The following is a 12,741-nucleotide window of genomic DNA, read 5'->3' as shown; positions in this document are numbered from 1 at the left end:
AAACCCATGGGCCTGCCAGAGACACAGAAAGTGCACATATACATGGACTTGAAATTTTACCTTTTAATCCAATTTTTCCATAAAATTTTTAAAGTGAGAGTGGAAACAGTCTAATGCTTCCGGAAAAAGAAGAGACTTTGAGTCATAGTTGTTTTACCTAGCAATGCACTCATTGTTGCTTATAAGAGCATCTTATTTGGGACTGCTGCTAGCTCATGCCATGCCATTTGGAGGAATGTCAGTCACCTCTCTGGACAAAGTGAGAAAAGATTCCTTCTCTCAGACTGGATGGGGGCTGGATTGTAGGTTGGATTTGCTCATCAGCAAGCAATGGTGGCCCTGATTATAAAGCTGATGTTTCCTACTTCACACAGTAGATACAACACATAAAGACTGCCTGTGATGTAAATCAATTTACAATCTGTGTTTTCATTAAAATTTTTAACATTGCCCATCTGAGAAAGAAAAAAAACAGCCTTCACAGTATGGGAGTGTGTGTATGGGTGAGGTGGGGGGAGCTCTACTTCACAGTACCAGAAGCTTTTGAAATGTCAAAGTATAAAAAAAAAATGTAACAAACTTTTGATAAAATCTTAAATCTACAATTCAAATAAGTAAAAAAAATCTATGAATTAGAAATAGCTAGAATGCTTTTATTTTGAGGATTTTATGCCAAAGACGAAAAGATTTTAAAAAAATTAAAAAAGATCAAAGTAAGCTCAAAGACTTGGGTTTTAATTAAAATTAAAATACTAGAACATGAAAACATGCAGTTCTCTTATATGAATCACAGAAAATGTTGGTTACCATAACAATACTTGTAAATGATTGCAGGACTGTAGAGAAACAAAAACACAAATATGTTTGAGGGTGTCAGGAGAATGTGGCAGAATGTAGCAGACAGCAACACATTACCTAGAATCCACAAAATAGTCACAGTAGTAAGGGAGCTACATATTCAACAAAAATATATTGGCCAAGAAGCCCCGGAAATTCTGAAAGCTAGTCTTGGTAAGAAAGTGACACCAATCATTTCCCTGATGTGTGTCCTATGTTGCATTCCATTTCTGTGCCTCCAACACCTGCGTAAGGAGACTCAGAAATTTGTGATGCTTCAAATTTCACTTCCTACTATAGTTACAACTTAAAAAGAAATCTGCCAGGCTGCCATTAGCATAGGGATGGTGCTACATGAGCAATATTCTTCGATATCTGAACAGATATACTTATTCATTATTTCCACTGTCACCATGGCCCCCAAATCCAAAATTAATAAATGTATAATATGGTATTTTTTATCAAAATACCTGCAACTTCCTAGAATAATAGGAAACTTCCAGAATTTGATGGAATTTTTTATGAGCTGACAAAAAAAATCAACATCCCCTGCAAGTATCGGTGAAGAACTGAATCTAGAGAGCTCAATTCTTAAAGAACCATTGTTGGCTAAAATATATAGAAATCATATTATCCATTGTTTGATTTTGTCATGGGGTATTTTTCTGATATCTGCCTTTTCTATATTCAATCAACCTAATAAGGAATCTGTTTTTTAAAAAGTCAGATTTTTTATACTAATGTTTCTTAATCTTCCATTATATATTCTTTTTACATTTAATATATTTTACAATTGACACTTCCACTTTGTATGATGATTCTGTTTCCTTTAGTGTCTCTTTTCCTAGTGCTTTGAGACCTCACACTGTGCTTAAATATATAGGTTTTTCAGAGCAGATATTCTGCATAGTGATTACGACGCTGCCAGACACACCTGTGTCCCGTATCAGAAGGCCTTGATTGAATTCTTGGCTTGGCTTCCTGACTCTAGGTGCTGCAAATGGCATCTTGGGGAAGCAGCAGATGATGGCTCAAGTAGTTGAATCGCTGCCCTCCATGTGTGAGACATGGACTAGGTTCCTGGATCCTGGTTTTGGTTTAGTCTAGCCCTAGATAGTCTGGGTATTAGGGGATTAAAGCAGCAGATGAGAGTACTCCTTCTTTCTCTCTCTCTCTGCCTCTCTCTCTCTCTCTGTCTCTCTCTCACACACACACACAAGTACATAAATAAATAGAAAAAGATAATAACCATAGCACTTCCTTTGAGAAGTTATCAGTGAGAGAATCTTACAAAGTCTTTATCACAGCCCAGTCTCATAGCATTCAAAAGGAAGGAATTTTAACAGCAAGAAATGCTATGCACAGAATCATCAGATTTTTAGAAAAGCAGAATTTGTTTCAAATCCTGCTATAGTTTTCCTATATCCATGCCCACAAAAGCCAGTGCTCAAATTACAAAAGTTCAGTACCAGAAATCTCTCTGACGAGCTGAAATACCGTATTAGTGCTCTTCAAGATCCTATCAAAAGCCCTAGGAGCATAACAGCAAGGAAACACTGAAAGGTTTCTGCAGTAATAACGTCACTGATGTTGATGGAGAGATAAGGCACTTATGAGGTGTTCTTTCAGAGGAAGTCAGAAAAACTTATTAGAAATAAAACAATACAAGATGACCAGGTTCACGGGTTCCTTGGGAGTAGAAGCTCCAGGCAGTTCTCAAGCCTATTGGAAAGTCTGGGACAGCCAGGCAAACAAAGGTAGACAATAACATAAATGTGTGGATTGTGTTTGCCATCACATTCTGAGGTTTCTTGGTGATTTGGTTTATTAGGTTGAGGATGAACAATCTTTAATGAAACCAGGGTTTATTGACAAGCTGTACACAAACCCACAAAACCATCCCTGGGAGAAAAGGCCTATTTCCTCCCCCTGAATATGTCTTCATTTGTGCAATAGCTTGGGCTGTTTTTCTAACCATGAATGCTCTGTTAATGAGTAACCTGTCATTTATGATCTCTAAAAGTCATGTGCTTTACAAGTGATCTGTTATCTCCACTTTATTGGTCTCTTAATCATATTCTGTTGTTGCAGAGTCTTTGGCATTGAACTATATTGGAAGCCATTAAGTTTGTCTAAACATCACAGGCAATGAGCTTAATTCTACTTCTAAAAGATTTTTTTAGAATGCCCAAAACATGAAACAGAATAGTAGCATGTTTGCTCCTACTAACCTTACAGACAGATGAAGCTAATACAATTCATTAGGCATAATCGAAATAGAAACCCTACAATGAAAACATAAGAAACAGCGTATAAATGAATTTTTGAAGTGTAACATCCCCCTAGTGCACATAGTCAGCTCCCATAAATTTTAATGGACGTAATTTGCTCAGCTGAAGGATTTCACCTGCTTCTGTGTAAAACCAACTACATATAGAAAAAGGTGCCCATAGGAGCTGGTGCTGTGGCGCCATGGGTTAACGCCTTGGCCTGAAGCACCAGCATCCCCTATGGGCGCCGGTTTGAGACCTTGCTGCTCCACTTCCGATCCAGCTCTCTGCTATGGCCTGGGAAAGCAGAAGAAGATGGTCCATGTCCTTGGGCCCCTACACCCGCGTAGGAGACCCAGAAGAAACTCCTGGCTCCTGGCTTCAGATTGGCACAGCTCTGGCTGTGTTAACTGCGGAGTGAACCAGCAGGTGAAAGACCTCTCTCTCTCTCTCTCTCTCCATCTCCTCTCTCTGTGTAACTCTGACTTTCAAATAAATAAATAAATCTTTAAAAAGAAAAAGAGAAAAGAAAAAGGTGCCCACAAAAAAAATGGATGTTGCTGCTAATGTTTGCTTAGATAAAGCCAAAGGAATTAAAGTTAATTAAATGTTAGTTGTTGCATAGTGTAATAAATGAGGAATTGGTATGAAATTGAGCAAATTATGTGTTAAAAAATCTAGGAAAACAATGCTGAAGTCAGCACAGGTATATATTTGCCTGATTTCCCACTCAGATTCCAATTCTCTCACCATTATGAGTGGGGGCTTGAAGGTAGATATAATATCTTACTCCCCAGTGTGGCACTCACAACTTAAGTCTGCCACTCTAATGCTAGTCTGGAGATACTTTTGGAGTCAAGTTGAACTATGCTTTGTTCCCAAAATTCTCTCCAAACTTGCACACTTTTAGGCCTTAGTGCCTACTGATCGCTCTACATAGTTCCTATCCTCAGTTGCTAAATCCTTCACCAATTCTCAGAAAATCTAGCAAATGCTAGAAAGTTTTTCTTGATTCTTCCATGTGAATATTGATTGATCATGGTAGTCTCAAATAAGACCCTACTGTATTGCTGAAACGTACTGAAGAACTCAGAGATTTGTTTATATGTGAATAGCGTAACACAGGAACTCAGCTCAAGGAATAACAGGTCTGGATTCAGACAGGCAAAAGAACAACCGTGAAGACTTATGTAGACTCATACCTCTTTATTCTCACAGCAGTGGATGAGTGTATCCAATCTGCTATGCTCACAGTAGCAAGAGAGCATAAAAAGAGGATCTGTACTCAGCTCTGCCTTCGGTTTCTAATATATGCTTACAGACAACAGAGGCAGGCAGCCAAGGAGTATTAGCCTTTTGGACCTGTATCAGCTTTTGGGCCCACAGATCAGCAAAGAACATGTCAGCTTCTGGTCATGCAGGTTGCCATGGAAGTGAGGGAGCCTGATTGATTCTACTTCCTCCACAATCCACTTCGGGATTCCCTGTCTCACAATCTTTTGCAAATATTATCTTCCGGGAAAAGTATGAAATATTGTATTGAAATTCTATAACAGCAATATAAGCTAGAGCAACAAATTATGAGTGAGCATTCAATACCAATCAAAACCAACCCAGACCATCCCCACAGAATACAACCATGGCTGGTTTTGATTATATTGCTCCTGGACTGGGGCCTTCACATGGGTCCAGGCATTATACCACAACATGTATTTTATAATTTTAAAAAGTATTTTCCCTATGCAAGGCTGTGTATCATTATGCATCATTACTTTTTAAAACAAAACTCAGGTGATTCCAATGTGTAGTGAAGTTTGAAAACTATTGCTTTAGAATTTATGGTCAGAGACATAAATATGTTTAAATGTGTTTCTCTTCCTTCTACCAATCCTAACCACAACAATACCTGCTCCTTGATACCCTGGATGTAACACAAAATGAGAGAAGTTGGCAACCCTATATGAAAGAAAAAATGAATGAATCTAAGAAAGAGTAGGTCGATAATTTCTAATACCTATTATTTTGTTAGCACTTACTATGTACAACACAAACACCCACTTTTAACTCTGTAGGATTATTTGCAATGTCTCCTTACCACCAAATACTTATGTTTCTTAAAACCAAGGACTATATACCTATCAGAATGGCCCAAGCCATCACCTTGACAATGCTAAATGCTGAAAATGATGTGGAGCAAAAGGAGCTCTCTTTCACTGCTTGTGAAAATGCAAAATAGTAAAGCCACTTTGGAAGACAGTTTGACAATTTCTTATAAAACTGAACATAGTCTTTTCATGTCATCTGGCAATATTTACCCAAATTAGTTGAAAACTTGTATCTACATAAAAACATGAACAAGAACATTTACTGTAGTTTTATTCATAATTGCCAAAACTTGCAAACAAGCAATCAAGGTATCTCTTGAGTAAATGGATAACCTACAATATATCCACACAATGGGATATTATGTAACATGAAAATAAAATGAACCATTAAGACATGAAAAGACAAGAAGGAAACTTAAATCCACATCAATAATGAAACAAAACAATGTGGAAAAGTTAACATACTTTTAGGCATGGAAAGCCAAGACACCCTGTAAAAAAAAATAAGAAGACCTAAATGAATGATCTCTGTGAGTGAGATCCCAGTTGAAAGAACGGGGCCATCAAAGAAGGAGGTACCTTACTCTGAAGAGAGGAGAGAAATTGCACTTTGACTATGACCCTGTCAGAATAAGATCGAAGATGGCGAACTCAAAAGGCTTCCATAGCCTTGGCAACTCATGACTAGAGCCTAGGGAGATTACTGACACCATAAACAAGAGTGTCAAATTGTTAAGTCAACAACAGGAGTCACTGTGTACTTACTTCTCATGTGGGATCTGTCCTTAGTGTGTTGTCCAATGTGAAGTAATGCTATAACTAGTACTGAAATAGTATTTTACACTTTGTGTTTCTGTGTGGGTGCAAACTTAATATATACTGAATTGATCTTCTGTATATAAAGATAATTGAAAATGAATCTTGATGTGAATGGAATGGGAGAGGGAGCGGGAGATGGAAGGGGTGTGAGTGGGAGGGAAATTATGGGGGGGGAAGCCATTGTATACCATTAACTGTACTTTGGAAATTTATATTTACTAAATAAAAATTAATTAATTAAAAAAAAGTTAACATACTGTATGATTCTAGTACTATATGTACTGCATTCTGGAAGGGGCAAAACAATGGAGACAGTAAAAATATCAGAGGTTGGCAGGGATTGGGGGAACGGGAGAGTAGAGAGGCAGAAAAATGGACTTAGGGCAGTGATATTATTCTATACAATACTCTAATGGTGGACATATGTCATTAACTATTTTTCAAATTCACAGAATGTATACAACCAAAAGTGACCCCAAATGTAAACTGAGTTTAGGGTGAAAATTATGTGTCAGTGTAGGTTTATCCATTGTATAAATTGTGCCAGGGTAGTACTGAATGTTCATAGTGAGGAGAATGTGGATGTGTGAGGACAGGGATACATGGGAACTATCTGCACTTCTCTTCATTATGTTGTGAAACTCAAACTAAACAAGGGTGAGGACATTCTTTTACTTACACACATCTCAATTGTCAAAATCAAGAACTTTGTAGTAACTCCTGATGATTCTTTTTATTTCTGTGGTATCTGTTGTTACATTTCCTTTGTCATCTCTAATTTTATTGATTTAGGTCTTCTCCCTCTTTCTTTTATTAGTTGGGCCAATAGTGTGTCATTTTTTTTTATTTTTTTCAAACAACTAGCTCTTCGTTTCACTAATCTTTTGTATTTTTTAAAATTTTGTTTATTTCTTCTTTGTTTTTTTTTTGACAGCCAGAGTGGACCGTGAGAGAGAGAGACAGAGAGAAAGGTCTTCCTTTTCCATTGGTTCACCCCGCAATGGCCGCTGCGGTCAGTGCATGCGGCCAGTGCACCACGCTGATCCGATGGCAGGAGCCAGGTACTTATCCTGGTCTCCCATGCGGGTTCGGGGCCCAAGGACTTGGGCCATCCTCTACTGCACTCCTGGGCCACAGCAGAGAGCTGGACTGGAAGAGGGGCAATCAGGACAGAATCCAGCGCCCCGACCAGAACTAGAACCCAGGGTGCCGGCGCCGCAGGTGGAGGATTAGCCTATTGAGCCACGGCACCGGCTCTTCTTTAATTATGTCTGTCCTTCTACTAATTTTGGGTTTGATTTGTTGTTGTTGTTATAGATCTTTGAGATGCATTGATAGCTCATTCACTGGTGCCTTTCCAATTTCTTCATGTAAGCACCAGTTGGTATAAACTTCACTCTTAACACTGCTTTTGCTGTATCCCATAAGTTTTGTTATGATGTATTGTCATCTTCATTTGTTTCCAGAAATTTTTTGATTTCTCTTTTGATTTCTTCTATGACCCACTGTTCATTCAGGAGCATGTTATTCAGTCTCCATGTGTTTTCATATGTTCTGGAGATTCTTGAGTTCTTGATTTCCAGCTTCAAACCACTGTGACCAGAGAAGATGCATGGTATGATTTTGGTTTTATTAACTTGATGAGACTTGCTGTATGGCCTAATATATGGTTTGCCCTAGAGAAAGTTGCACTCACTGATGAAAAGAATGTGTATTCTGCATATGAAGGGTCAAAAGTTCATTAGATACTGGTTAGGTGCTTTTGGTCTATAGTTTCAATTAAGCTCTGCTGTTTGTTGATTTTCTATCTGGTTGATCTATCCATTGATGAAAGTGGAGTGTTGATGTCCCACATTACTATTGTATAGGAGTCTATGTCTCCCTTTAGATCCATTAAGATTTCTTTTAAATAGCCAGGTGCCCTGTAATTGGGTGCACATATATTTACTATAGTCACATCTCCTGTTGAATTGATTCCCTAATCATTACCCAGTACACTTTCTGTTCCTTTTAATAGTTTTTGTGTTAAAGTCTATTTTGTCTGATATTAGGATGGCTACAACAGCTCTTTTTTGCTTTCCATCCTTTCACTTTCAGTTTGCATGTATCTTTGTTGGTGAGGTGTGTTTTTTGTAGGCAAAAATAGGTGGGCCTTGATTTTTAAACCATTCAGAAAGTCTGTGTCTTTTAATTGTGTCCTTTAACAGAGTTGAGGTCATCTACATTCAAGGTGCTACTGATAAGTAACAACTTGGCCCTGCAATTTTTCCATAAATATTCTTATTGTTTACTTTGAATTTCTTTTGTACTTTTACTGGGAAATTTTCTGCCTTCACATTCTTTCATAATGATGACTATCTTTTTGTGTTTCTGTGTGTACACACAGCACACCCTTAAGCATCTTTTGTAAGGCTGGACAAACTGTGACAAATTCTTTCAATTCCTGTTTGTAATGGAAGGTCTTTCTTTCACCTTCATTCATGAATGAGAGCTTTGCAGGGTACAGTATTCTGGGTTGACAGTTTCTTTCTGTTAAGATTTGGACTATGTCTCTCCATTCTCTACTGGTCTGTAGAGTTTCTGAGAGAAGTCAGCTGTGAATCTAATTGGAGATCCTCTGGAAGTAATCTGGCATTTCTCTCATGCACATTTTAGAATCTTTTCTCTATGTTTACTATTGAAAGTTTGACTACAATGTGTCATGATGAGGATCTTTTCTGATCACGTCTATTAGGAGATTTTTGTGTATCTTGTACTTGGACATCGCTTTTTTCTCTAAGTTGGGGAAATTTTCTGTTATTTCACTAAATAGGCCTTCTAATCCATTCTCTCCTTCCATAGGAAGGAACTCCTTAGACCCATAGGTTGAGTCATTTAATAGTATCCCATAAATTAATACCACTGTTTTTAGTTTTTCTAATTTCTTCTTTTTTTTTTAACTGAATAAAAAATTTCCAAAGATTTTTCTCCAGCTCAGATGTGCTCTATGCCAATAAATTGGAAAATCTAGAAGAAAAGGATAGATCCCTGGACACATATAATCTACCAAACTTAACTCATGAAGACATACAACACCTGAACAGACCAATAACCAAGACAAAGATTGAATCAGTAATAAACACCTTCCCAACAAAGAAAAGCCTAGATCCCAAAAGTTTCACTGCTGAATTCTACCGAAGGTTTAAAGAAGAACTAATTCCAATTCTTATCAAGCTATTCAAAACAATTGAAAGGGAGGGTATCCTCTAGAAATTTCTTCTGTGAAGACAACATCTCCTTATTCCTAAACCAGAAAAAGAAACAACAGAGAAAGAGAACTGTAGAACAGTCCTATGATGAACACAGATGCAAAAATCCTTGACAAAATATTAGCTAATCAAATCCAACAACTCGTTAAGAAGATCATCCACATGAATAAAGTGGGATTTATACCTTGTATGCAGGGATGGTTCAAATAAAAAATGTGACACATCATATTAACAAACTGAAAAACAAAAATCATATTCTTATCTCAGAGAATGCATTTGAAAAAATACAACAAGTTTTCATGATGAAAACGTTATGCAAATGGGTATTGAAGAAACATTCCTCAACAAAATCAAGGCCATCTATGACAAACTCACAGCCAACATCTTATTGAATGGGGAAAAACTGGAGGCATTACCTCTAAGATCTGGAACCAGACAAGGAAGCCAGCTCTCACCATTGCTATTAAGTATAGTCCTCAAAGTTTTAGCCAGAGCCATTAGGCAAGAAAAAGAAATTAAAGGGATATAATTGGGAAGGAGGAAGTCAAACTATCCTTGTTTGCAGATGACATGATTCTATACATATTGGATCCAAAAGACTCCATCAAGAGACTATCTGAACTCATAAATGAGTTTGGTAACGTGGCAGAATATAAAAGCTATATGAAAAAATCAATAGCCTTTGTATACAGAGACAATGCCCTAGCTGAGTTAGAATTTCTAAGATCAATCCCATTTATAATAGCTACAAAAATATTTAAAGACCTTGTAATAAATTTAACCAAGAACATCAAAGATCAATACAATAAAAACCATGAAATATTAAAGAAAGAAATAGAACAAGACATAAAAATGTGGTAAAATCTTCCATGTTCATGTATTAGAAGAATCAATATCATCAAAATTCCCATAATGTGAAGACAACTTACAGATTCAGTGCAATATCAATCAAAATATAAACAAAATTCTCAGGTCTAGAAAAAGTGATGCTAAAATTTATATGGAAACACAAAAGACCTCAAACAGCTAAAGCAGTCTTATACAACAACAACAACAACAAAAAGCTGGAGGCATCACAATACCAGATCTCAAGACATACCACAGGGAAGTTATAATCAAAATAGTCTGGTACTGGCACAAAAACAGATGTGTAGACCAATAGAACAGAATAAAGACATCAGAAACCAATCCTTGCATGTACAACCAACTTATCTTTAACAAAGAGCTAAAATCAATCCCTGTAACAAAGACAATCTCTTCAAAAAGTGGTACTGAGAAAACTGGATCTCCACATGCCAAAGTGTAAAGCAAAAATCCCTACCTTAACCCTACACAGAAATCCACTCAAAATGGATCAAAGACCTATATCTACAATCAAATACCATAAAATTATTACAGAACATTAGGGAAACCCTACAAGATACTTGGCATAGGCAAAGACTTCTTGGAAAAAACGTCAGAAGCACAAAGTCAAAATTGATAAAAGGGATTACATCAAATTGAGAAACTTCTGCACTGCAAAAGAAACATTCAGAAAAGGGAAGAGGAAATTGATAGAATGGCAAAAAATATTTGCAAACCATGCAACTGATAAGAATTAATTTTCAAAATCTATAAACAGCTCAAGAAACTCAACAACAAAACAAACAATCCAGTTAAGAAATGGGCAAATGACTTAAACAGACGTTTTTCGAGCGACAAAATTCAAATGACCAACAGACATGTTAAAATTGCTCAGAACTGCCAGCGCTGTGCCTCACTAGGCTAATCCTCCACGTGCAGCACCAGTACTCCAGGTTCTAGTCCCAGTTGAGGCACCGGTTCTGTCCCGGTTGCTCCTCTTCCAGTCCAGCTCTCTGCTGTGGCCTGGAAAGGCAGTGGAGGATGGCCCAAGTCCTTGGGCCATGCACCTGCATGGGAGACCAAGAGGTAGCACCTGGCTCCTGGCTTCGGATCAACACAGCGTACCAGCCACAGTGGCCATTTGAGGGGTGAACCAACAGAAGGAAGACCTTTCTCTCTGTCTCTCTCTCTCTCACTGTCTAACTCTGCCTGTCAAAAAAAAAAATTGCTCAGAATCACAAGCCACCAGGGAAATGCAAATCAAAACCATAATAAGGTTTCACATCACCCCAGTTAGACGGCTTTCATACAGAAACCAACTAAAAACAAGTACTGGAGAGGATATGGGGAAAAAGGTACCCTAATCCATTACTGATAGGAATGTAAACTGGTACAGCCATTGTTGAAGATAGTATGGAGATACCTCAGAAATCTGAAATATAGACCTACCATATGACCCAGCCATCCAACTCCAACTCCTGGGAATTTAACCAAATGAAATGAAATCAGCATATGAAAGAGTAATCTGTACCCCATTTTCACTGCAGCACAATTCACAATAGCTGAGAGGCAGAGAGAGACAGAGAAACAGAAACTGAGAGACCTCCTATCTGCTCTGTCACTCCCCAGTTGCCTGAAACAACTAGGGCTTAGCTAGGCCAAATTCAGGAGCCAGAAAATCAATACAGATCTCCTATAGGAGCAACAGGAATTCTATTACTTGAGCCATCTTCTGCAGCCACCCAGGGTCCACACCAGCAAGAAGCTGGAATAGGAAGTAGAGCCAAGACTTGACCTAGGCACTCCAATATGGAATGCAGACTTCCCAAACAGCACCCTAACTGATAGAATTTAATCAAATTACTCAAATTATTCTACTAATGTGCCTGATAATAAAAGAAAAGATATGTTTTTTTTTTTTCTGGTCCTGAATTATACATGGCATTTGGTTGTCATGCCTCTTTATCTCCGAAGATCTAGTTCCTCAATCTTTATTTGTCGTTCATGAATTTGACAGTCAAGAAGTATTTAGACCCTTTAATTTGGTTTTGTATCATGTATTCTTACAAATAAGGCTTAAGTTTTACATTTTTGAAAGAATTAGCACAGAAGTTACATGTTGTATCCCTGTATGTGCACAGTGATTAGAGACACATGATATATATATGCCTCATTATTAGCAATGTTTACTTTGATCACCTAGTTAAGGTGATTTCTGCCATATTTCTCCAATGTAAATCCATTTTCTCTTTTGTAATTAATAAATGTCTTTGGGGAACATACTCTGAGGTATTGTAAATATTCTTGGCTAAAATTATTACTGCTATGGTGGCTGCCAAATGACAATGTGACTACTTACATGCCTTGTAATTCTCCCTTTCAGCAACATCAAATATCTCCATTATTCTGAAAGTGACATAACACTAAATAATAGTGCTGCTTAATTGTATTCTCAGAGCCAATCAGATTTTAATCAGTCTAATTAGTTTCATGTCATCCAGTGTGTTCTGGAGCTGTCATCTAGCAGATGCTGGAAAATCTCTGGTTTGCTTGTCTCTTGTGAGTCCATTGAAGATTTCCTGCTATTGTTTGGGAGAGGTAAGAACCCTGTAAGCTGAT

At 37.6% G+C, this 12,741-nt stretch overlaps 1 pseudogene; it reads left to right on the top strand.

The window, feature by feature from the left end:
• The first annotated feature begins 881 nt into the window (after window positions 1-881).
• The window catches only part of LOC100339569 (kinase suppressor of Ras 1-like), a 125,292-nt pseudogene continuing 113,432 nt past the window's right edge, over window positions 882-12,741 (top strand).

The sequence above is a fragment of the Oryctolagus cuniculus genome, chromosome 5 (genome assembly GCF_964237555.1).
Source record: "Oryctolagus cuniculus chromosome 5, mOryCun1.1, whole genome shotgun sequence".
NCBI classification, from domain to species: domain Eukaryota; kingdom Metazoa; phylum Chordata; class Mammalia; order Lagomorpha; family Leporidae; genus Oryctolagus; species Oryctolagus cuniculus.
Note: the sequence above shows the minus strand (reverse complement) of the source record. Positions and strands in the feature narration are given on the sequence as shown.